At 39.4% G+C, this 24,111-nt stretch overlaps 1 long non-coding RNA gene across 2 annotated transcripts in view; it reads left to right on the top strand.

Annotated features, from left to right (window-relative positions):
• LOC145350618 (uncharacterized) overlaps positions 1–24,111 on the top strand; it is a 90,300-nt gene that overhangs the window by 15,564 nt on the left and 50,625 nt on the right. The window contains exon 3 of one of the 2 annotated variants that reach the window (XR_013888235.1): positions 7,142–8,660. The exons of the other annotated variant lie outside the window; for it this stretch is intronic. This is a non-coding gene — a long non-coding RNA (uncharacterized LOC145350618). Of the gene's footprint in view, positions 1–7,141; positions 8,661–24,111 lie in introns of those variants that run through there. 2 annotated transcript variants of the gene reach the window in all.

Raw genomic sequence — 24,111 nt, forward strand, 5'->3', positions numbered from 1 at the left:
GCCCACGTCCCCCACCCCGCCCCAGCCACCGCCCCCCCACCACCACCCCCCCCCCCCCCCCCCCCGCCTCCAACCTGAACACCTGTGCGCCATGCCTCAGGCAGCACACGTTTGCCAGCCACCAGCCGGAATTTCTGCCAGTATAATTTGGGGCCAGCAATTATGATTAGTGCAGAAGTAATATTGGTTCTAAGCTCACTTCAACTTATCCAGTTGAGTTTATTTTAGAAATCACACGCATTGAAAGGGTCATATTTTTGAACACAATGATGAGACGTTGAAATGACCAAAGCACGGCGCATGAATCGGCCGGGAGTTTGACCTTTTGCCCTAGGAGCCTTCAGCCGCTGTCTGACTTTAATGGAAAGTAGAAAGTTACAGGCGCAGTCGGATCATCTCCTTGTGCCTCACATTAGGATATTCAAAACCGTGATCACTTTAGTGAAGCCACTGACATATCCTCATGTCTAAATACGAATATATGAAATAGGGGGAGAAATTGGCCATTCGGCCCTCCCAGCCTGCTACATCATTCAAGAAGGTCATAGCTGATCACGTTCCCATCGATCCCCATAACCTATGCTTACCTTGGTCAACAATAATATATCAACTTCCGCCTTAAAAAATATTCAATGACCCCGCCTCCGCTGTCTTTTGAGGCAGAGTTCCAAAGATTCACAATCTTCTGATATAAAGAAATTTCCTTCATCCCTGTCCTAAAAGGATGTCCTTGAAGTTTAAAACGATTGCCCCCAGTTCTGGACTCACCCGCAAGAGGAAACATCCTTTCCACGTTCACCTTCTCAAGACCGTTCACGATCTTATTTACTTCAATCAAACCACCCCTCACTCTTCCAAACCCCAGCGAAAACAAGCCCAATCTGTCCAACTTTTCCTCATAGGAGAACCTGCTCATTCCAGGTCTCAATCTAAAGAACCACTTCTGAACTACATTACATGCATTTATAACTTTCCTTAGGTAAGGGAACAAAGCTGCACACATCTGAGATGTGAGGTGGGATTTTCAGGCCACGGTCTCCCTGAAACCGGAAAACACCCACCCGAGATCAACGGACCTTTCCATGGTCAGCCCCTTGCCCCCTACAGATGCAGTGATGGATTGAATCGGAAAATTCACCTTGCGATCTCACAAATGCCCGATATAACTGAAGCACAGCATTCTTACTTTTATGTTCAATTCATCTCCTAATAAAGGATAACATTCCATTAACTTTCTTAATTATTTACTATTCCTGCATACTGACCTTTTGTGATTCATACAATAGAGTAATGCCCTGCTTGACAAAATGAACAACTTTACTTTTCCCGATATTACACTCCACTTGCCACATTTTGTGCTCATCCACTCATCCTATCTCTATCTATCTGCAACCTCCTTATGTCCTCTTTCTTTCCTATCTATCTTTGTGTCATCTGCAAATTTGGTTACCGTGCCAAAGATCAAAGATTCCCCTCATCCAACTCAGAGCTCTGTGGGTCTCCACTGCTCACATCCTGCCAATCAGAAAAGGACCCATTTATGCATACTCTGTTTTGTGCCAACCAATCAATCGTCTATCCACGCAAATATGTTACCCCCTGAACCGTGAACTTTTGTTTTCTCCAATAACCTATGATGTAGTACTTTATCAAATACCTTCTGGAAATAGACACGTGTAAACAATGAACAGTGTGAATATTATCAAATCTCTAACCTAAAGTGAGAGAAACTGTTAGGCTTATGAATTAAACTCTTGGTAAGTGGCAGTGAGATGGACGCGGTATTATATTCGAATAACGGCATTATAGCTGCCTATAAAGTTCTTCACATTCACTCAGGATTTAACGTTTTGGCATGGCATAAACTTGTGGTAAAATGAAGATCAATTTAGGTAGCTAAGTGATGCATGTTTTCTTTGTGATGATCTGTGTGGGCTGGCCAATTAATTCAGAAAGTAATACATCAACTTGCATGCAAAATATTTAAGACTTTCTGAAATTTACGTTCAAGTTAAGCAGTTCACAGCTGCTGGGTTGATGAAACTTGAAGCTACCATTCAGGATGGAATCGAGTTATTGATCCAATCTCCCTGTACAAATGTTCAATTACTTTCTATCATTCAATATTTAAGTGATAACAGTTTTATTGTAAATGTATCATCCAAGACATTTAACCACACCGGCTCATTCCTCTCAACATGCCTTATCTAGCAGTTTGACACATTTCAGCTGGTTTGGATGACAATGCATTGTTCATACAGTCAACTTTATTTATTTCTCCATTTCTGACCGCCTATCTTTCATACATATGGGATACACGGTGTTAGAGTGCATTCAAAACAATGCGAGGATTACAAAACCGAGCAACATTTCTCAAGTGTTCCCTTTAAATACCAATTACTTCAATGTTTTATTTACTTTTCACGTAACTTTAATGATGTTACGTTTTTCAGAACCAGGCTGCGCGATAACGAATCTGCCATGTGTGTTACATAGTGAAACCCATCCCCCATCCTTAACCTTCCCACTCCCACCTCTCCCTCCCACACACATACAATGCACACATACACAACACACACACCACACACGCACCTACATAACACACACATATGCAACACATACATTTACAATACACACATACATAAAACACACACCACACACATACACAACACACACATACACAACATACACATACACAACACACAGTTGCAACACACACATATACACAACACACACGCAGAACACACACACAACACACACATACACAACACACATGCATACACAACACACAACACATATACATAACACACACAAAATATACACAGCACACACAACACATATATATACATAACACACACAACACATACACAACACACACACATATATAAAACACATACGCATACTTATCACACACATACATAACACGTACAATACATAAAATATACAACATACACAACACATATACGTGCATTTTGGGAACATTTGCTATGGAACAGATTGTTTCACTTCATTTAATGGATGGTTGCATTGCACCCAGTAAGTCAACCTTCGATATTGCTAGCATTTCTTTATTACGGTTATCAAAATGTTTTACGTGGACTCCTTTAAACCATAGTTCACCTGTAGTTTCTTAATGAATGATGACTACTGGCTTTTGAAGCATTGGCAAGTGCACACTCTGAGGTGGACGCTTTCAGTTCAATCTGCGGCTGATCCGGTCTATAAACTTCGCCCTGTTAATAGATCAACCATATGAGTATATATTTGGGAAAATCTTATCATTGACGTTAGGCATGAGCCAAACAGAGCAACGCCTAACCCATTACTGAAACCGCTGAGAAGGATTCATGCCAACTGAATTTTACTTAAAAACTATATTGACTGTTTATTTTCGAATCAATAATCTGCCCTGTGAGAACGTTGGGATACAAAACAAAAAATGGCATACACGGAGAACGATGAGCAAGAATACGGTCTATTACCGAATGGGTAAAAATAAGTCCAAAACAAATAGCAATGTCATTCACATACTTACAAATTGATAAGTTCACCTATTTGTTATCATTTTCTCAAAAATATGCACTGGTGCGATCTGAAAAAAAATGATGCTATGTCCCCTTATTCTGCAGACAATCCAAGAAACATGTTTCCTAATAAGCTCTTGTTGAATGTGCTGGTGCACAACAGTAGCTTAAACTGATAGGTTGCTTTTCCATGACGGATTTAAGTAACTCCATTCAGTTGGTTGCTTGAATGCTATCCTTGTTTGGAACGATGCTTTCTCTGTTTAACTATATTCTTTCATGCCTTCAAAGTATAAACATATTCACTGGTGAAAGATATACAAACACGTACACACGCACGCAAGTGAAAACGTGTCTACAGATCGTGGTTTGCTGTAATTGAAGGTCAAGCGCACACATCGTGGCTCATTCCTATAAATAGATTTTGATATTTGGAAAAGATATATTTTACTCGATTAACTTACAGGATAATGGCACAAATACATCATTCACTGAACTTGTTATTCACGAATGAGCAACGTCTGTCGAATATCATATTCATCTTTCTCTCGGTGTGTCTGCCACAATCAATGCTGATAAGGACGTCTGAAGACTGAAAGGAGACACGGTCAATAATTTGTGAGCATCAGCACCGTGACAGGTTCAATATACACTATTCCCCTGTTTAAAGCTACTGGCAGCTTTAAAACAACTGCATCTCTACCAACAGTTCGCTGGCGATTGCGGTGTAGAGTCGTTATTGAAATGTGTCACCTCAGATCAAATCACACTTACCATCAGTGCAGAGCTAGGGGAGCGGGAAGGGAGACTGCACGTTTAAAATGTATTTATTTGCTTATTTTTTTTCTGGGTGCTTGTTTATCGAAATCACTCGCAACGTTTCAACCTCGCGAGGCCGCCAGAACATCAAAACAAACTGTCACCAACTCTGCCTCAAAGCACAATGGCAGCATCCAAACTCAAGTCTTTAGCCACCGGAGCAGGTCCATTCACGCCGATTTTCAATCACAAATTTTAAAAAAGGAATTGCGGGTGCATTTTTGTCAGAAAACCAAGAGGTTTGGAGACCCTGTCATTGGCAGTTGTGGTTTCTGACCCTTATCTCTTTAGATTGGTGGAAGGAAACAGCACGGATAACCGCACTGGTCATAAAAGTTGCGTTTGAATGAACGAGGCAATGAAGTCATGTCTGTAAAATATATCCCCCACTCAAAGATGCTTTGCAATTGCAGTGAGGCATTTTCATTTCACAACAGTGTGTGACAACTGTGGCATTCGTCAGTGAAATGAATACAGTGTATGAAAGTAGTAGACATTGAGCATTGTACAATTATACGTTCTCAGTTATGGTTTGCATAAATCTACTCGACTGTTACTGGATTTAAATTCAGAGTCAGTGGGAGGGGAATATGATACTTTTGATTAGTTGAATCTAATACTGTAATATACTATTATTCGATTGCTTATGTTTAATTATTTCCCCAGGACTTTATTACTTATCCACATTTAGTCCACAGCTGTCGATTAAAATTTAATATGAAATGCGGTGTAATTTGAGATGGGATTTTAACTAGTACAGAAATATATTATAATTAAACTTTGTTTCGTAAGGTCAACGCCAGTAACCCTATGTCCTGATATCAGTGGCCTAAAAGAGTCCATGATCGATACTGAAGATTTAAAATATAGATAATGTTTAACAGCTTACATCAATGTAATATAGGCATTTTGCTCTACATTAATACTCCAGACAATATTCATTAGATAATGACTGATAACTTATATGACGTGCCCGATATTAATATGGTTTAGATTATGAGATAGAATATGTTCAGGCAAGACACCCATGTTTCTAAATCAAGGGAGATGGGAGAAAGGGGGATCAGGATATTGAATTCCTTGATCAACCATGATCAAGATGAATGGCGAAGCAGGCTCGAAGGGCCGAGTGCCCTACTCCTGCTTCCAGTTTCTATGTTTCTACGTGTTGGCTTACAATAGCTTGATGCGTCAGGCTGAGATAGGCGTAAATTGAGCAGTAGATTTTTGATTACATCTAAGGTCAAATTTTATTAATGCACAAAACATCCACGAGCCAATGACAGTAGGAAAACACAATAATCTTACTAGTATCATTATCAAACTCATGTGTCAAATCTCCAACCTGCTTCATTGCCCAAGCTGCTCAGCAATGGTCACTGACTATAATGTACCTAGCAATTTACATCACACACTGCTTACTACAAGAGCAGCGTATGATAACATCTTCAAATAAATTAAAATAATCTTAAATATACATGTTGCCTGAATATCGCCTATTTTGCTGAATGTTTGCAAGACGTTGTGACATATGATTAATGAATGTTGTAATATAAGTTTACTGGATGTTGTAATACATATGTTCGCAATATTTGAATATCGGGGAAGTTTAATGTAAGCCGATTTGTATCATTGACAAAATAAACTTAACTTTTAAATATATCTTTGTTGAATGTTGTTTGGTTGCTGAAAATAGTAATACCTTACTAACTTTTCTAATAGATTGGCCAAATATTGTTATATGTTTGCCGAAAACTGTAATGCGTCTGTGGAAATTGTAGTATTCTTGTTTGTCGAATACTGTTATATATGTTTTCTGAATATTTTCCTACATATGTTCAAAGAATGCTATAATATATGTCAACTAGATGTTGTAATATATACTTCTGTGAAATACTGTGCCAAGTATGTTTGCTGAATGTTAGATACGCTGGAACGCTAATACATGCATTTGCTGCGCATTGTTGAATTTTGTAATATATATATATTACTGAGTGTTATCACATATGTTTGCTGAATATCGTCGTGTATATCTCCATTATGGTTACAGCAATTGGTTATTGGACACAGAAGATAATTTATGAGATAGGTCAATTATTCTGAATTGAATATTCACAGCTATGCTTTTATAGCTTTTAAAAAGTCATGCATGTATTTCTCCTTAGGCTTGGTAACCATTTTGACAACGTTATATATGCGTATTATTTACTTTAAAGATTTGGTAACATTCATTTGTGTCTTTCAGTTTATGTCCCCACTGTAATAACAAAGTATACAAAACTTAATGAGAATGGCCACAAATAAAGAAAACAAGAATGCTGAATACATTTTCCCCCTGCAGTGTATCAATCTTTGTACCGAGACCGTTACTCTATTAATTTCTGACCATAGGTTTTTCAGGGGAAGCATTGCTTATTTTTGAGTGACAATGAGTTATCCCTTTAAAGTTTCAGTTTATTTTAATTCTTGCGTGACTCCAATCTATTTTGCTGTATTTTGTAACATACTTGAATGTATACTTTCCTGCGAGTTTGTTTTTAAATCCGAAGTTTTTAATTCAGTTTTGTTTTTAAGAATATAAGTTTCACCTCAGTAAAAGAACGGCGTAAGAAAAGAGACGAAGTTGTTTGGATTTTGTTTCCTGGCCACAAGAGTCAACAAAAACAAAACAAAAGGTCCTTGTGAAAAAAACGTCTTTCCTGAAGCAGATCAAAAGATTTTTTCTCATTATTTTTTGATGCAGAAGAAGCTAATAAGGCACGCAAAGTCTTTTCAATTGTCGAATGTCTTTATTTCAGAAAAGGGATTACCGCCAGGAAACAGGGGAACAAAAGAAAAAATGGCAGAAGTTTTGGTTCCAGACTCACGAAGGCCGGAAGGTCTCGACTTTTTGACGTTATTATCGCGTTTGTACAAGACTGACTTTATATTGTGGACTAGCCCGGGGTCCCAGACTGATTCCTGGAGTGTCACATATGTCAGAAACTCCCACAGCCCAGCCCACGCCGCAACGCTCTCACCTATATATATATTATTTTTCTTCATCGTGCGTGAGTTCAAAGTTCATCGCAGGGCTTGTCTGGCCTCACAGCTTGCTAACAGAAAAAGCAACACACCTATACAGATATAGTCAGAGAGGTTCTTTTAAAGAGTATTCAGCATACATAAATAAACTGTTCAGGAATTATGGATCGCTTAATTAATAGCCAGTGATATATTGGTTCCACAGTTACACAGCACGGACACCTGTTGAACTCTTCTTTTTTTTACACTTCAATGAAATGGAATAGAAAGTAGAAGGGCACTGTGACCGCTTCTACGGCTTGTGGTTATTCTCAAAATGCTACAATGACTAAATGAAATTATGTGATTTTTGATTCATGAATATTCATCATTAAGCTTTAATTTGAAATAGTTTAAAATGATGCAAGATATTAAATATTGTGTTGTGTAAGTGTATCTTCAATTAATATTAATGTGCAGACTTATTAAACAAGTCACAGTATTTCTAAACGTTACTTCAGATTGTGATATGTATCGATCAATTACATATCTATCTATCTATCTATCCAAAATCTTTATAAGTTCAGAGTTTGTTAAATTAAAAATTACTCAAGAGTTTGCAAAGAGGACCAGCAATGTGTTCACGAGAATCGAACACTTAAACATTTGCCGTATATTCCATGGCTAAATTCAGTTGTTTTAAATTGTCAGTTTGTTGACTCAATGCCTGCTTTCAAAGATGCGCCTGACAATATTCATGTTTCGATCATTTCATTATTTTTCTATCAAAATCCAAAATATCTACATTATTTAATTGAATACAGTGTGCAAACAATCAAAACAGACACCAGAAGCATTTATAGTACATGCAAACGCCTATACAAAGGCAACTCAGAAGCAATTGGAAACAACTCAAAGGGGGGACAGCATTTTCGGGTACAATGAATTTTGAAATGAAGTGTAACCAAGCATGTCAGTCTGGAAGCTTAGTTTTGCAAGAATGCAAATATACATTTAAGTATTATGCTTTCCAAACTAGTTGTGGACAGTCAGATAGATTTAGGCTGAAATGTTTATTTTTAAATAATTAAAACGATGCAAGGACGCTTTATCTGATTGTAATATAAAATATGTATAAAGAGCAGCTGTTTGTAACAGTCCCGTTCAGGCTCAAGCGGGACTGCTTTATTAATTTTAATGAATTAATGAGCTCCTGATGTCTGATTAAAATAATCATTTATTGATGTCTATACCCGAACAGGCGCCAGAGTGCGGCGATTTTCAGGGTAACTTCATTGCAGTGTTAATGTAAGCCTCCTTGTGACTAATAAATAAACTTTGCTTTGATGGTAAATCAGAACATAGGGACGATTGATTTATTCATACTCGTTCCACACAAGTTATTAGCCAGACTGCAGGTCAGTATAATGTATAATCCGTAGTTCGCAGTTTAAACAACTTTTAAAGTTGGCTGTTAGTGAAACACTGAATATCAGCAGCAACATATTTTAGTTTTCTGGGATTTAAGAAACAATGCACACATTGTCATGGAAAAGAGGGTTTTAAAAATGAGTTCTACTGCCTCATTACAAAGAAAAATATTTCTCAAAGGTGAGTGTAAGTGCAATGCATTTCACTAACTCTTCAACAACTTACCCTTGATGACTTAGATCTTGTTTTATATGGTCAAGTGTAAACCACGGTATCGGATGCCTCTGACTTCCCTGTATCGTTATCTAACAAGCTTCAGAGAAACATAGCAAAGCCACAGGGCAGTTTGGAAGAGCTCGAGAGTGCGGAGAAAACTTGACCAAGTTTGATCAGTGCAAACAGTAGAATTAGTTAGCCGAAGGCCGCCCAGGAGCCGTGCGGTACATTGTGTGAACAACTGAAGCTACTGTTTTAAATGTGTGGACTGGACATTGGAAGCGTTTGGTGTAAAATGCTTTGTCCTCCCCTTCCCCGAGTGGGGGGAAAATGCTGTCTTTCATTAGCTCGAACATATTATCAATTTATTTCAGCAAGCGGTGTTGTAGTGTAAAGATAGGGTTTTCTTCACAATGTTTTCGATTTCCGCACAAAGCCGGCCCCTGCCTTCCCTGGAAATACAGTCTACACGAGGCTGGGAGAGGAAATAAGAGAAACAAAGATATTAATGCGTCCACATAACGGGTCTAATCACAAAAGGTCGCTGTGTTGTGTGAAGGTGGGGTATGTTGGCAGATAAAACATTTGTGCTTTATGCACCAGAGGCCAGTCAGTCTGAGTCGTGCATGTCTAACTTGGCGTTTGTTTTTTTTTAATTAAGGGAACACATTGGTGCCTGCTATTGATAGAAGGGGGTAAAGTGTCATGTGAAGGTAATGGGAAGTTACTGGGAAGCAGCTGGGTGGCGATGGGGTCTGGTTCAAGCTGCGGTCAGAGCGGCTGCCATCTTTTGTTTTCCTCCTCCAGAATCCACTTCCTTCCTGCAGGGGATGTGCTCAGCCTCTTTGCAGCAACTTTGCCCGACTATGTCATCGGCCAAGCCTGGATGTTTGTTTTCCTTGCGTGAGCTTCTGCCAAACAGGAAAACAAGCGATATTATTGCGTCATCGAGCAACATAGAACTTAATTTCAATGTAATCCATTCTTTCCCTCAGTTTCATCTTCTGGTGCTGTCACGGTTAGAGGTAATTCTACCTTTGTTTTATTTTTAAACAAAGTTAGGAAGTTCAAATAGTTACTGTCCAGACCACAGCATCCATATAAACCAAAGTTACCGCGTAACATAAATAAACTGTTGCTTCCTGTTGCTGAGCCCGCACATCTACACCGCCTCACCTGAGAAACAGCGTCTTTAACATTAACTCAATTAAACAGAATACTTCGTTGCTGGTACTTCTGCGTGGGGAATGACTCCTTCTTTTCCACCACAGAATGGTATTAGTCAGTGACAGGTCATCAGACTCTGACAGGGCCTGCAAATATGTCACAAAGGTGAAACAAGCATTACATACCAATCACTGCTTAGCAATATGTAGTCGAACTGCTCCAATCCATCATTGTTTTGACATCAAACTATGACAAGATATGCTGGCATGAGTGCCAAGCAGTATGTTATCAAGTGTGACATATTGAAACACGATATTCTGTAAGAGTTTGGTCATATTCCATCAAGCATTGTAATAAATTAGGTGGAAGTTTGCAAAATAGTGTAGCTAGGAGCAAACAATAACACTGCCTCTATGTTACAACTGAAAATATCGTTATTTAACAGTGACAGGGCATACATGTAAACTGTAGAGTGCTATGTTGTTAACGTGTGACAAATACATTGTTCAGTTGTATTGCATCAAAGTTGACATTATTACCTAGTTGTAATATGTTCAAATGTGGCAGGTACGGTGGCATCTATACTACTTCCAGCAGTATGCCTTCAAAGCATGACAAGGGTAAGTGTATATGTTACTCAATAATTTCATAGAAGGTTGACAAGATATATTTCATTATCTAATGTTGCAGAATATGTGTATTAGCCAGCAATATGTTGCCAAGCTGTGATAGGACATAAGTATGCATTCTCTGACAATATCACAAGTATACTATAGTACACGAGTTATTATCAAGAATGCAAGATGCATGGCAAAATCTATATTTATCTTCAGACTAACTATGATAAAGAATTATGTCACCATCAGTAATATGCCATTAAAGTGCAAAGGAACACTGCAATATTCAAAAAGAAAATCAAGAGCTACTTATGTTTTTCTAGTAATATATCATTGCAATCTGGCAGAATAGATACATTAGTATCTGATCGTATGTCACAAAGTGTGACAGGCTATAATTGTGACTATAAATGAATATATTTTATAATAATATACCATGAAAATATATGAAGTAGTATGCTTGTTTACAGTAACAAAGATTTCAATTTCTGTCCACTACTACAGTACTTCAAAGGTAGGAATTAGTCTTTGGCTCATGTGTAGTCTCCCCAGTCGCCAATTCAGTGGAATAGATCTCAAATGCTGGATTGACATCATGTTGGGTATTTACATACACATGGAGTGCCATTGACTCAGTGATTATATTCCTGAAGCAGAAAGTAGGCAATGGATTTGAGCGACATTCCAAAAGGTCCCACCAACTGGAGACAGAAAACAGTTGATAACCTATTAGACACTTGCATTTGGATGGAATGACCACTGGTTTTGTGGTTGTATTCCTACCATTCAGTCAGAAAGGCTTGAATTAGGTCTCTTTCCAGTCAAGACCAGCAAATATAAACTGGAACTCTGGGTTTGAATAATGTCATGATATGGGTATGCCGGCGTTGGATTGGGGTAAACACAGTAAAAAGTCGGTTGGACTGAAACCTGGTGTTGTCAGACTTCTTACTTTGAACAATGTGTCATTGATCAATGGGAATACTTGATCTATTTAGTACGCGGACTTCACCTGCATCAAGGGTAGATGTAGTTCTTTAGGCTTCTTGCAGCTCATCAAGGAGAGATTATATCAAAGATAAAAACAATTAAGGGAGGCATTGAGAAACCACTTCACCTATTCTTTCAACTGGCTCAAGAATCCCATGTGTGAGGTTTGTGTTGAGCTCTGACAAAGGGTCATCCAGACCTAAAATGCTACCTCTATTTTCTCTCCTCAGGTGCTGTCAGACCTACTGTGATTTTGCAGCATTTTCTGTTTTTGTTTCAGATTCCAGCACCTGCAATATTTTGTCTTTATAATATCTGAATGAGTATATATTTATCTCAAAAATGAAGTTTATTATCTGGTAGCATATAAAAATGTGGCAGTGTGTGTTAACACTCAGTAGTATCCCACTGAAGTGTGACTATTAAACTGCCATTTCAATACATAATGTTTTGGGGTCATTAAGATTTTTATTGCTATTTCAGTCAATGAACAGACTAGAGCAGGCCCTCAGTAACAGAGAAAAAACACCTTTAATGTATAAACATTTAGAATATGAATATAGGATCAGGAGTTGGTAAACCATCCTTTAATATGTTGCACCGTTCAGTGAGATAGTGGCTGATTTGTACCTTAACCCAAATTTGTTGTCTTCCGTCCATATATTTTTATAGTTGTCCTACTGCAGCAAAAAAAAAGCTATTGATCTCAGATTTAAAACAATTACTTGACTTATCATTGACTGCTCATTGTAGTGCAGATTTCCATGTTTCTACCGCTCTTTGAATTATAGATTACACTCATAGACCATGTACACTCACAGATTCTTTGCATGAAGAAATGACCTGGCTCTGATTTTATGGTGACACCCCTGTCCCCCATTCCCCACCAGCAAGAAAGAGGTGCACTTATTATAGCCTATCAATTCTTATCAAAATACAAAAACGCCAATCGAATCATCCCCTGTCGTTTTATATCCAATGAGATGCAAGCTCGGTTAATGTAACCTTTCTCAATAATCTATAGCATTCAGTTGAATCTGTGCTGCACTTCTTTCAAGGCCAATGTATCATTTCTAAGTCACAGTGCCCAGAGCCATACACAATAGTCCAAACATGAAATAACTAGGCTTTATATAGCTCTAGCAAAACATCAACCCCAAGATATTCTAAGACTCTCATTATGAAAATTAATATTCCATCAACTTTTAGATTATTTTTGTATCATTTTAGTGAGGTGTTTTCATGGACTTCCACTGTTCCTAGTTTTTCATCATTTAAATAATATTTTGGTCTGTTCTTTTCTGGTCCAAATTGGGTGACCCTATTCTTTGATTTGATTTATTATTGTCACATGTATACAGTGAAAAGTATTGTTTCTTACGTGGTATACAAAGCATACCATTCATAGAGAAGGAAACAAGAGAGTGCAGAATGTAGTGTTACTGTCATAGCTAGGGTGTAAAGAAAGATCAACTTTAATGGACTTTGATCCATTCAAAATCTGATGGCTACAGGGAAGAAGCTGTTCTTGAGTCAGTTGGTATGTGATCTCAGACATCTGTATCTTTTTCTCAATGGAATAAGGTGGAAGAGAGAAAGCCCAGTGTGCGTTGGGTCCTTAATTATGCTGGCTGCTTTGTCGAGGCAGCAGGAAGTGTACACAGAGTCAGTGGATGGGAGGCTAGTTTGCGTGATCAATTGGTCTACATTCACGACCTTTTGTAATTACTTGCAGTCTTGGGCAGAGCAGGAGCCATACCAAGCTTTGATACAACCAGAAAGAATGCTTTCTATGGTGTATCTGTAAAAGTTGGTGAGAATTGTTGCTGACATGCCAAATTTCCTTAGTCTTCTGAGGAAGTAGAGGTATTTATGGGCTTTCTTAACTATAGTGTCAGCATGGGGGGATCAGGACAGGCTGTTTGTGATCTGGACACCTAAAAACTTGAAGCTTTCGATCATTTCTACTTTTTCCCCGTTGATGTAAACAGGGGCATGTTCTCCACTACTCTTCCTAAAGTCAATGACAATCTCCTTCATTTTGTTGACATTGAGGGCGAGATTATTGTTGCTGCATCAGTTCACCAGATTTTCTGTCTCATTCCTGTACACTGTCTCATCTTTGTTTGAGATCCTACCCACTATGGTGGTGTTGCCAGCAAATTTGAAAACTGCATTGGAAGGGAATTTGGCCATATAGTCATAGGTGTACAAGTAGTCTAGTAGGGGGCTGAGAACACAGCCTTGTAGGACACCAGTGTTGAGGATGATTGTGGAGGAGGTGTTGTTGCTTATCCTTACTGAATGAGGTCTGTGGGTTAGGAAGTTCAGGATCCAGTCATAGAGGGAGGAGCTGAGACCCAGGCCATGGAGTTTGGAGAAGAGTTTTGTAGGAATAATGGTGTTAAAGGCTGAACTATAGTCAAAAATAGGAATCTGACATAGGTGTCTTTGTTATCGAGCTGTTCCAGGTTTGAGTGCAGGGCCAGGGAGATGGTGCCTGCTGTGGACCTGTTGCTGTGGTAAGCAAACTATGGTGGATTCAGGTAGTCCAGGAGGCAGGAATTGATTGGTGCCATGACTAACCTTTGGAAGCACTTCATAATGATGGATTTCAGAGCCACCGGACGATAGTCATTAAGGTACGCTGCTTGGCTTTTCTTAGGTACAGGGACAATGGTCATCTACTTGAAGCAGATGGAGACCTCAGATTGTTGTAAAGAGAGGTTGAAGATGTCTGCAAACACCCCTGCCAGCTGATCCACACAGGATATGAGTGTTTGTCCTAGTACTCCATCCAGGCCAGTCGCTTTCCATGGGTTGACCTTTGAGAAAGCTGCTCTGACCTGTGTCCTGACCCACATTCTTATCTGGGTTGAAATTCATTCACCAGAATGTTTATCACTCCCATAATCTATCAGTGTTTCGTTGTAATTTTATGCTCTCATATGCATTACTTACTACACCAGTATCCTTGTACCATCACCAAACTCCCACATGCAGTGAAAAGCAGTCAGCTCAAAATATTAACTCTACTTCTCTCCACAGACGCTTAGACAGCTGTGCATTCTCTGCATTTTCTATTTTTCTTTAAGATTTCCAGCATCTGCAGTATTTTGCTTTTGCATTTATTGCTCTCTGTTATGTTATCAAAGCCATTGATAGGTATAGTGAACAGTCAAGACCCCAGCACAGACCCGTGTAAGACACCATTCCAATTTGAGTGCATATCTTTTAGCCCTATTCTCTGTCTTCTACCGTCTAACCAATCTACTAATCAGGTCAATAATTTACCTTCAATTCCTTGAGTTTTGATTCCAGCTAACAGTCTCCCACCAGGAACTAGTTGAGAGATACAATATTTCACAAAGACCACCTGGATTTTCCTTCTAAGAAAGCAATAGAAAGTGCACAAAGTGGATGAAATGGAGTGAGATCACTTGTGGCCAAAACTATGGCTTCAGCTTCATGTCGTGATGTGGAGATGCCTGCACTGGATTGGGTTAAACACAGTAAGAAGTCTTACAACACCAGGTTAAAGTCCAACAGGTTTATTTGGAGTACTTGCTGCTCCTTCCTCAGGGATCTCCCACTCACCTGACGAAGGAGCAACAAGAGCTTCGAAAGCTAGTGGCGTTTGCTACCAAATAAACTTGTTGGACTTTAGTCTGGTGTTGTAAGACTTCTTACTATATTTAGTTTCATATAACATCAGTATTGATTCAATCCCTTTACTGTATCCAAGGGATTATGTAGGATGTAAAAATGAACTTAAAGCGGGCCCAGGTTTAGTCTTCAGAATTATAATTCCACTCCCCTCACCCCCACCCCCCAGACGCTAATCCCCAAGCAAGTAAAGTTTAATGTCGTCTGTGACTTAGTGATCGCATTCTCACTCTCGCCTCTGTGTTAGAAGGTTGATAATTCAAGCTCACTCCAGAGACCAGAGCACATAACTCAAGCAGTACTGGGGGAGTGCTCAACTGTAGCAAGTGCCACCTTGCTGGTGAGATTAAACAGAGGCCCAGTTCACCTGTCGAAGAGGGAAACCTCGAAAGCTTGTGCGTTTACTATCAAATAAATCGGTTGGACTAAAACCTGGTGTAGTCAGATTTTTTACTGTGTTTACCCCAATCCAACGCCGGCACATCCACACCAGGAAAAAGATCGCCAGGGCAGTGTTACAAGAAGCGCTGGGGAATTCTGCTGGTACTCTGGCCAACATCTAACCCTCAAACAAATGGTTTAATCATCTACTTGATTGCCGTTTCGGAAATCTTGCCACCCGCAAACCGGGTTCTGTCTTTCCTACATTAAAACCTCAAAATCATTGAATTGGCCGTAAAGGCTTCGGGAAATCTGTACTGACTATATAAATACAAGCATTTTCTCTGAATGGAAGTTCACCGAGTAGCTCAGTGTCTAATTCAGTTCTACATTTACAGAGCGTGATTTGGAATAAATATTATTGTGCAGCACAATCAAAATACAACGAATTACATAATCCAGCAGTGATATTTAATCGGAGGGTGATAAAGTACAGATGTTATCCTGTAAAACGCCATCAAACTGTGACAAACTGTGGGTTATTACTTATAACACTCATTCAAAGAAGGGCAGCATTTAAACCTAAAAACTTAAACGATTCATATCTCCATGTTTCCCAAAGAAAACTGTGAAGTTTACCAGCTATAAGGAATATAACTGTTACACATGACCAAGATCAAAGTTGCACAATTACTCGATAACAAAATGAAATTAATACCATCTCCTTTGAGAGTAAACACGAACATTTGGAGTTAATATTTCTAACTCTGAAATTACCCATTTCACAAGCTAATGCTACTGCATCATTTCATTGCGAACATCGATTTCCAAAACGCCTATATAACTTTTGTATGTGTGATACTTGGGATTTTAATCTCTGCCCTGATAGCATGTATGATGCGTTATCTGAACAAGCCTATGACTCTGCAATGTAGCTGAACTTACAGTGAGCGCTATGCGGCCAGCGCCCGAAGAAACAGTCACTGGAGGGTGAAACACTCCCACCCTTAATATGCTTAAAGCCAGGCAGGATCCCTCGCGTGAGTTCAGATCCGTAACTTTTAATATGACCGTTATACAGCGGGAAACTAAACTATCTGCCCGCTGGATTAATAACCTCAAGAATCGGAAATACAGAAGTGCGAAGAATAAATGAAGACAAATAAAATATTTTCTAGCGAATTTACATGCAGCATCGGACAGCACAAAATACGAAGGACTCTGACCTTAAAAAAACAAACTGTTACTGATAGCAAACTTGTTTCATTTTTAAATTACAACGCAATTTAAACAAAAACAGCGTTCATGTAATACTGGGATCGAAAGCGGCAAGTGTTTTTTGCTTCTGGTGAGAAAAAGAGAACTTAATCCAGGGCGGAGATTAAGACTGAAATGATACAATAAAAGTATCATCTTTTGGAGGAGCTGCTATAACATTTCACAGGAGCTGGCTGAAGAGACTGGAACGCCATTCACCTCACCATCCTGTCCCGTTTAATTAACTCCGAGACTGGACTTCCCTTAAAAGATATGGTAGGGGGTGGGGGCGCGGAATATACAAGTTCTGATGAGTTGTTCGCAGATGTTTCTCCAAAAGAAGACAACACTGTAAAGCAGAGAAAATGACCGACATATGGGACGACCCCAGGAAGGGTCAATTCAACAAAACAATCAAATAAACACACAAGTTCCAGGTCCTTTCATGTTCTGCTGATGATGTCTAAGTAACCAAACGGCGCCCGTCCAGTAAAGGAATGATGTAACCTGGTGTAACCTGCTGTTGTGAGACTTCTTCCAGTAAAGGAAGCCAAACTCCAATCTTTCACAGTCTCAACAGAGAACACCTAAATAATCAAGTGGGTTCGGGCCACCGGGTGGGATCCATTCTCAGAATGAATCTCTTTGGCGGCGTTTTACACCAGCACTTGGCTGTAAGGTCCGAGAGTTCAGTGTGTGCAGGATTCTGTGAAAGAGAAAGTGTATTCCCTGTGCTTACACAGGGGAGGGGAGCCTACGGGGGTGGAGGATACACTGACACTGGCTCCCGAGGCAGCAGCATGCTCACTCTGTGGAGGTCAGTAGGCCGTTATTAGCTTATTTAAGCATCTTCTGTGCTGCAAGTATCCGGGGTCTTGCTACTGTATCGAGCGGGGAAATATAATTTGCTGTTTCCTTTGGGGAGTAAGCAACGCGAGCTGCTCCCTTTAAGTTCCAGTGCGATTGCTAGTTGTCAGAAGGCAGGGCCGCTCAGTGTCAAAACAGTGACTGGAAATAGAAGCGGAAACAACAAAGAGAAACACACAGGGCAAGAGAGGAGAAAGAGAGGGAAAAGACACAGGCAGAGGTGAGGACGGGGGGTGTGCTGCGAACGGGCGTGAGAGGCGAGTGGAGGCAGGATACAACTGAGTGAGTGAGCAACAGAGGACAGAGAGGAAGAGAGAAGGAGGAAAAGTCTGGGGCACAGACACAAGTAATGGAAGCGACACAGAGATGAAGAGGGAATGAATGGGACAGTGAAAGAGGCACACACGAGGAGACACTGGGCGGTGGGGAGACATACTGACATAGGGGGAAATAATGTGAGAGATATGAATGAAAGTGGGAGAAACAGAAAAACAAGTAACCAGAATGACACATAAAGATGCATTTTCAGGTAATTAACTGCGCAGAACCGCGAAGCCAGGTACCTGTGATTTGAGGTGATATATTTAAACACAGGTATGCGTCTGTGGGATGGTAAATGTAAGCATTTTTTACATTTCACTTCCAGGACAGATCTGGTTTTAAGTGCACTGATTACTGATTGTCACGTGTTAAGGTGATGTACAGCTGCCCTCTCCCAGCACAATCACTTGCAGCATTTCAATGGATCTTTGAAAGACGCCAATGTGAGCATGTTCAGGGTAGAATAGACCGAGCTGTCAAGTCCTTCACATTTGATCATATAAGAATGTCGAAAGGGTTGAATATAATATGCGAGGGGAACAAAGTTGAAAACTGGTTCCTTGACTAGCAATACCACACATATTTATGTACTTAATACGGTCACACGATTTTGTATGAGCATATTACAGCAAAAGCATACTTACTATTCCTGCCTTGAACTGCAGTCGCTCATAACTGACCTATGAAGTCCTTTTCTTTAGCACGAGCTAAAGAAACTATCGAGTGTTCTTACCAGCTCCAGATGTACTAACAGGCACAGTAAAAAGAATGTTCTCAAGACAGGCACCCACTGCCTAAGGGGCCTCACTTATTCTTTGTGATTAAGTAATGCAGTGGTAGCTATTTGATAATGGAAGGCAGCGCATGCCAGACTGGCCTCTTTCACATATGTTCACACGAACATATACATTCAAACACGCATAATCAGACATACACACATTTCAGCGGGATTCCCTGGATAGTGAAATCCAATCTGCTCCTTCTTTCTTGTCCCAGGGATGCAGATGCCATTTGAACTGCCCCTACCTGAGATTAGGTACCTCAATAAAAGAGAAATAAGAAGCATACCTCAGATAGCTGAATCTGGACGTCTTGCAACTTGGTCAGTGCTATGTTTTTCCTCTATTGAGCTTCTGATCTCAAGCCCATCACAGTGGTGAGGTGAAGGTTGAAAAAAATCAGAGAGAGGCCAGTACATCAATGTGATTCAGAATAGCACTGTTGAAAACATTTAGAGCAAATCATCTCCCCGCAGACTTACCCATGTTAATTCCACAACCCATTAACACAGAGTGGAAATTAAAAGAGTAAATAAACAAAACATATTACAACATTAGTTGACCTTAACATGTGTTATTTTCAATGCTACTTCTAGCGAAATAATTTGAAGTTTTTGCAACACTGACAATGTCAGTCATGCTCTATTTATGTACTTGTAATTCTGATCGTTACATCTGCGTCTGCCACTCCTGTGACCCACAGAATGCATTGCTGAAGGTCAAAGGTCAGTGATATAGATGTGCAATTTAACATTGACAGGCTGTTAAAACCTGAACATCTTCCTGACAACAAGCATCGAACTATTTCTTTAACAGGGTAGTTTCTTTAGCTACTACATATACACTTGAAAATGTACAGCAGCATGGTTGATCACAATGAAATTCACTTGTATTCATGTGGCATTCAAAGGAGCTATCTATGCATTCTCACTCCGCATCACAAATCAGCTGTCCGTCCACCTGAGCGAACCAACTCTGGAAATATTTGCTGGCACTAAATTGAATTTACTCTCTTAAACTTTGTTCGCAGTTTATTAAGTAAATGTGTACTAGCAATTAATAGCATAATGTGGGATGGATTCCAGATGAAAAAAATATACAATTATGCATTGATTAAGATATATAATGGAAACATAGAATCCTTTCAGTGCAGAAGGAAGCCATTCAGCCCATCAATTTTGCACCGAAACAATCCCACCTAGTCCCTAACCCTGTTTATTAATCCCCCTGACACTAAGGGGCAATTTAGCATGGCCAATCAACCTAACCCCCACATCTTTGGACTGTGGGAGGAAACCAAAGCACTGAGGGGAAACCCACACAGACATGGGGAAAATATACAAACTCCACACCTAATGCTGGAATTGAAGCTGGGTCCTTGGCACTGTAAGGCAGCAGTGCCACCTGGAATAAAATTGGAAAAATTCTCTGCAGGAAGAGGATTGATGGTTATCAATTGTGTAATAAATAGATTGAGGGTGTGATAATTTGTGAAGGAAATGTGATGGTAAAAAAAAAGGTCTTGGATGTGCAAGTTACAATAATATTCTGTAGTTTTCACTGATTTTACTTAGAGATAAGAAAGTTTCACATAAATGTGCCTTAGCAAATTAGATGGAGTGCACCATTTCCATGATAGACTATTCAGAAGGAATGGATTTGAAATAGAACACCAAAACCATCTATAGAACTGTGTTTATCAGAAGCATGTCAAAGATACATATCATAGTGATTGTCATGTAAATAGAATCACAGAACCATAGGATCCTTCCAATGGAGAAGAGGCCATCAAGTCTGTATTGACTCTCTGACACAGTATCTTACCCAGTTCCACTCCCCTGCCCTGTCCCTGTAATGTCCATACATTTCCTGTGGTTAATCCATCCAACCTACACATTTTGGGACACAGGTGCCATTTAGCATGGCTAACCCACCTAACCTGCACATCTAGTTTAGTTGTTATGAGGGCATCATTACAGGAGCAATTACTCAGAAGGAAAGATTCCATAAGAAGGTCATGGGAAAATAGAAGGCAATTCAGGCACTTAAGGGGTGTAAAATCAATAAGGAGAAGGTGGGTCTCTACTTAGTGTTGATAAGGCACCAGTTCCAGATGGGATGCATCCAAGAATACTGAGGGGAGTGGAAATGGAAATTACAAAGGTGCTAGTCATAATCATACAGTCTTCCTTAGACCCAGGAGTGGTACCAGAGGACCAGAGGACACAGATTTAAGGGAATTGGCAAAATAAGGAGTGGTGACATGAGAAGAAATGTTTTCACACAGAGTGATTAGGATCTGGAATGTACTGCTTGACAGTGTAGTGAAGGTAGGTTCAATTGAGGCTTTCAAGACTGTTACCTGAAAAAGCTGAATGTGCAAGGCTATGGGGAAGGGGCAGATTATATTGCTCCTACTCAGAACCGCGCAAGCACAATAGGCTGAACGGCCTCATTCTATGCTGTAATAATTCCGTGCTTCTGCGAAAAAGAGCCTGTTAATTATTTGTGACAATATTAGTTAAATAAATTATGCTAGTCAGTACACATGGAGAATTCTCTGTTTTTCTTTGACAGTGCCATTGACTCTTTAACATACATCCAGGCCAGCAGGATAAGCAGACAGGGACTTAATTTTACATTTCATTGGTTTCATACTGATTTTAACATTCCCTTTACTTGGCACTGGTGACATTGTGGATTATTTGAACTTGAACCCACAACCTACTGACACAGAGATGAATGCACAACAAACTGGGATAAGTTGGGTAAGTCAGAAAGCCTTCTCTCATTCCATGTTTTCTCCAATTTCGAGTGTAAATTCCACATAATTAATAACAATCAAGGAACACTCAAGATAAATCCTATCTAAAGTAACGTTGACGTCATATCAATAGTTACATCCTTTGAAGAAAGTCGAATAGTTTTGCAATTTCACATTTAGTTGTATCTAAAGCTTTGAATCAGTTACTTCCATGAATCAATTACTTCCCCACAACCTCCCCCCCACCCCGCCCAAAAAAAGAAAGGTGTAAGAATAGAGAAAATGTCCACACACACGATTAAACTATTTAGGAAATAAGCAGGCCCACAACATTTATGGTTCAATGCATGACAATGGCTTTTGGGGTGACATTTAATGTTTGAAAAAAAATTAAACATGTTCCAATTTTAGTGCTCAAAGTTTGAGTTCTTGCAAGTTCTCCCTACAAATAGTTTTAAAAGGTTTGTCAATAGTAAAAAGGTCTTTATCGTATTCAGTACTTACTGATATCAGAAATGAATAGTGATTTGGAAATAAATAAATACATCAAAAATAGTTTTTTTTTGGACAATTCATGCTATGCTTGAGAAGGATTCTTCCATGTGCAGCCAAGATTTGATCTTTGACCTATAATAGTAGGTGCTGATATTCAGAATCTCTTAATAGACTGCTCTGGTTCAATAATGTCTGATTTTCTGCTGTGATTCAAAGCTGTCAGGATCCTTGGAGAAAAGAGTTGCTTGTATAGTTCAACCATATCAGCACAAAACTGAAGAATCAGAAAGTAATCTAACAGTGACTTTATAGTATTGACAGTCTCAGGCCATTATTTCTAAGTGCTTTGACACTACTGAAGTGCATTCAATGACAGATGTGTAGTTTTTTTCTCTGTTAACTGCGCAAAATGCAACACAGAAACAAGAAATAAGATATGTTCAAGCTATTGGAATATTCTACAGGCCTCCAAATATCTTGTGAGGGAGAAAGAGAGGAGCAAATCTGCAAGAAAATCACAGAGGTATGCAAGAACTATAGAGTGGGGACATTGGGGGACTTCAATTACCCAAATATTGATTGGGATAACATTAGACGGAAATGAAAGAGAGGAATTTCTGAAATGTGTTCAGGAAAACTTCCTCAACCAATGCATTTTGAGATCAATTAGCAAGGGGACTTGCTAGGTCTGGTACTGGGGAATGAGATGGGACAAATGGATAAACTGTCTATGGGAAATCACTTTGGTAAGAATGAACATTGTGTCATAAGTCTTAGATTTGTGATGGGGAAGAGCAAGGAACAATCTAAAGGAGAACTTCTAAATTAAAAGAGGGCTAACTTCCATGGGATGATTGTTTGATCCGTGGTAAATGGAAGTGGAGACCAAAAGAATAAATGCAATGGAACAATTACATAAGATATGCAGCACAGAAATAATCCATTCAACCCAACCAGGTCATGGCTGTATTTATAGTCCATTAAAGCCTCCACCCATATTTCCTCATCTAAATTGATCATCACAATCCTTGATTCCCTTCTCCCTCATATGTCTGTCTAGTTTGCCTTTAAAGGCATCAATGCTATTCATTTCAACCATTCCCCGTCCTAGTGAGTCCAATTCTCACCACTCTTTGGGTAAAGAAGTTTGTTTTGAATTTGCTGCTGGATTTCTTGGCAACTATCTCATAAGTATTCCTTAGGGAGGAGATACTTTAGGTACCAGTTATATCCATTCCAACTAGGGAGGAAGGTGCTGGAACAAAAGCAAATGTTCCTAGGACAACAAAGGTGATGGCAACAATGATGAAAAGAAGGAAAGAATGGATGATGCATATCAGGTGAATTCATCAAGTCAGAGCCAAGCCAAATACGATATATTGAGAATAGATGTGAAGAGGAAGATAAAACTATCAAAGAAAGAATAGGAGAATAGAATGACAGTTAACATAAAAAGGAACAGAAAGATCATCTCCCAATATGTAAATAATAAGTAGCAAGTGGCAGGGTGGGACCTTTTAGAGATAAGTAAGGTAATATATACTCAGCGGCACAGAGCAAAACTAGAATACTGAATGAATACTTTGTATTGCTGTTTACTTAAGAAGAGGATTCTAACAAAATATTGATAGAAGCAGACATAGTAGAGGTAATGGATGAGTTGAACATCGTTGGGTAGGATGAACTGGGTTACTCAGAGTGGACAAATTGCCTGGTCTGGATAGCTTGCATTCTGGTTGCTAAAGGAAATGGGGATGGAGATAACAGAAGGGCTGACCATTATTTTCCAATTTTCCTTAGATATAAGAGAGGTG

This window comes from Carcharhinus amblyrhynchos, chromosome 12 (genome assembly GCF_965287045.1).
Source record: "Carcharhinus amblyrhynchos chromosome 12, sCarAmb.v2.hapA, whole genome shotgun sequence".
Lineage (NCBI taxonomy): Eukaryota > Metazoa > Chordata > Chondrichthyes > Carcharhiniformes > Carcharhinidae > Carcharhinus > Carcharhinus amblyrhynchos.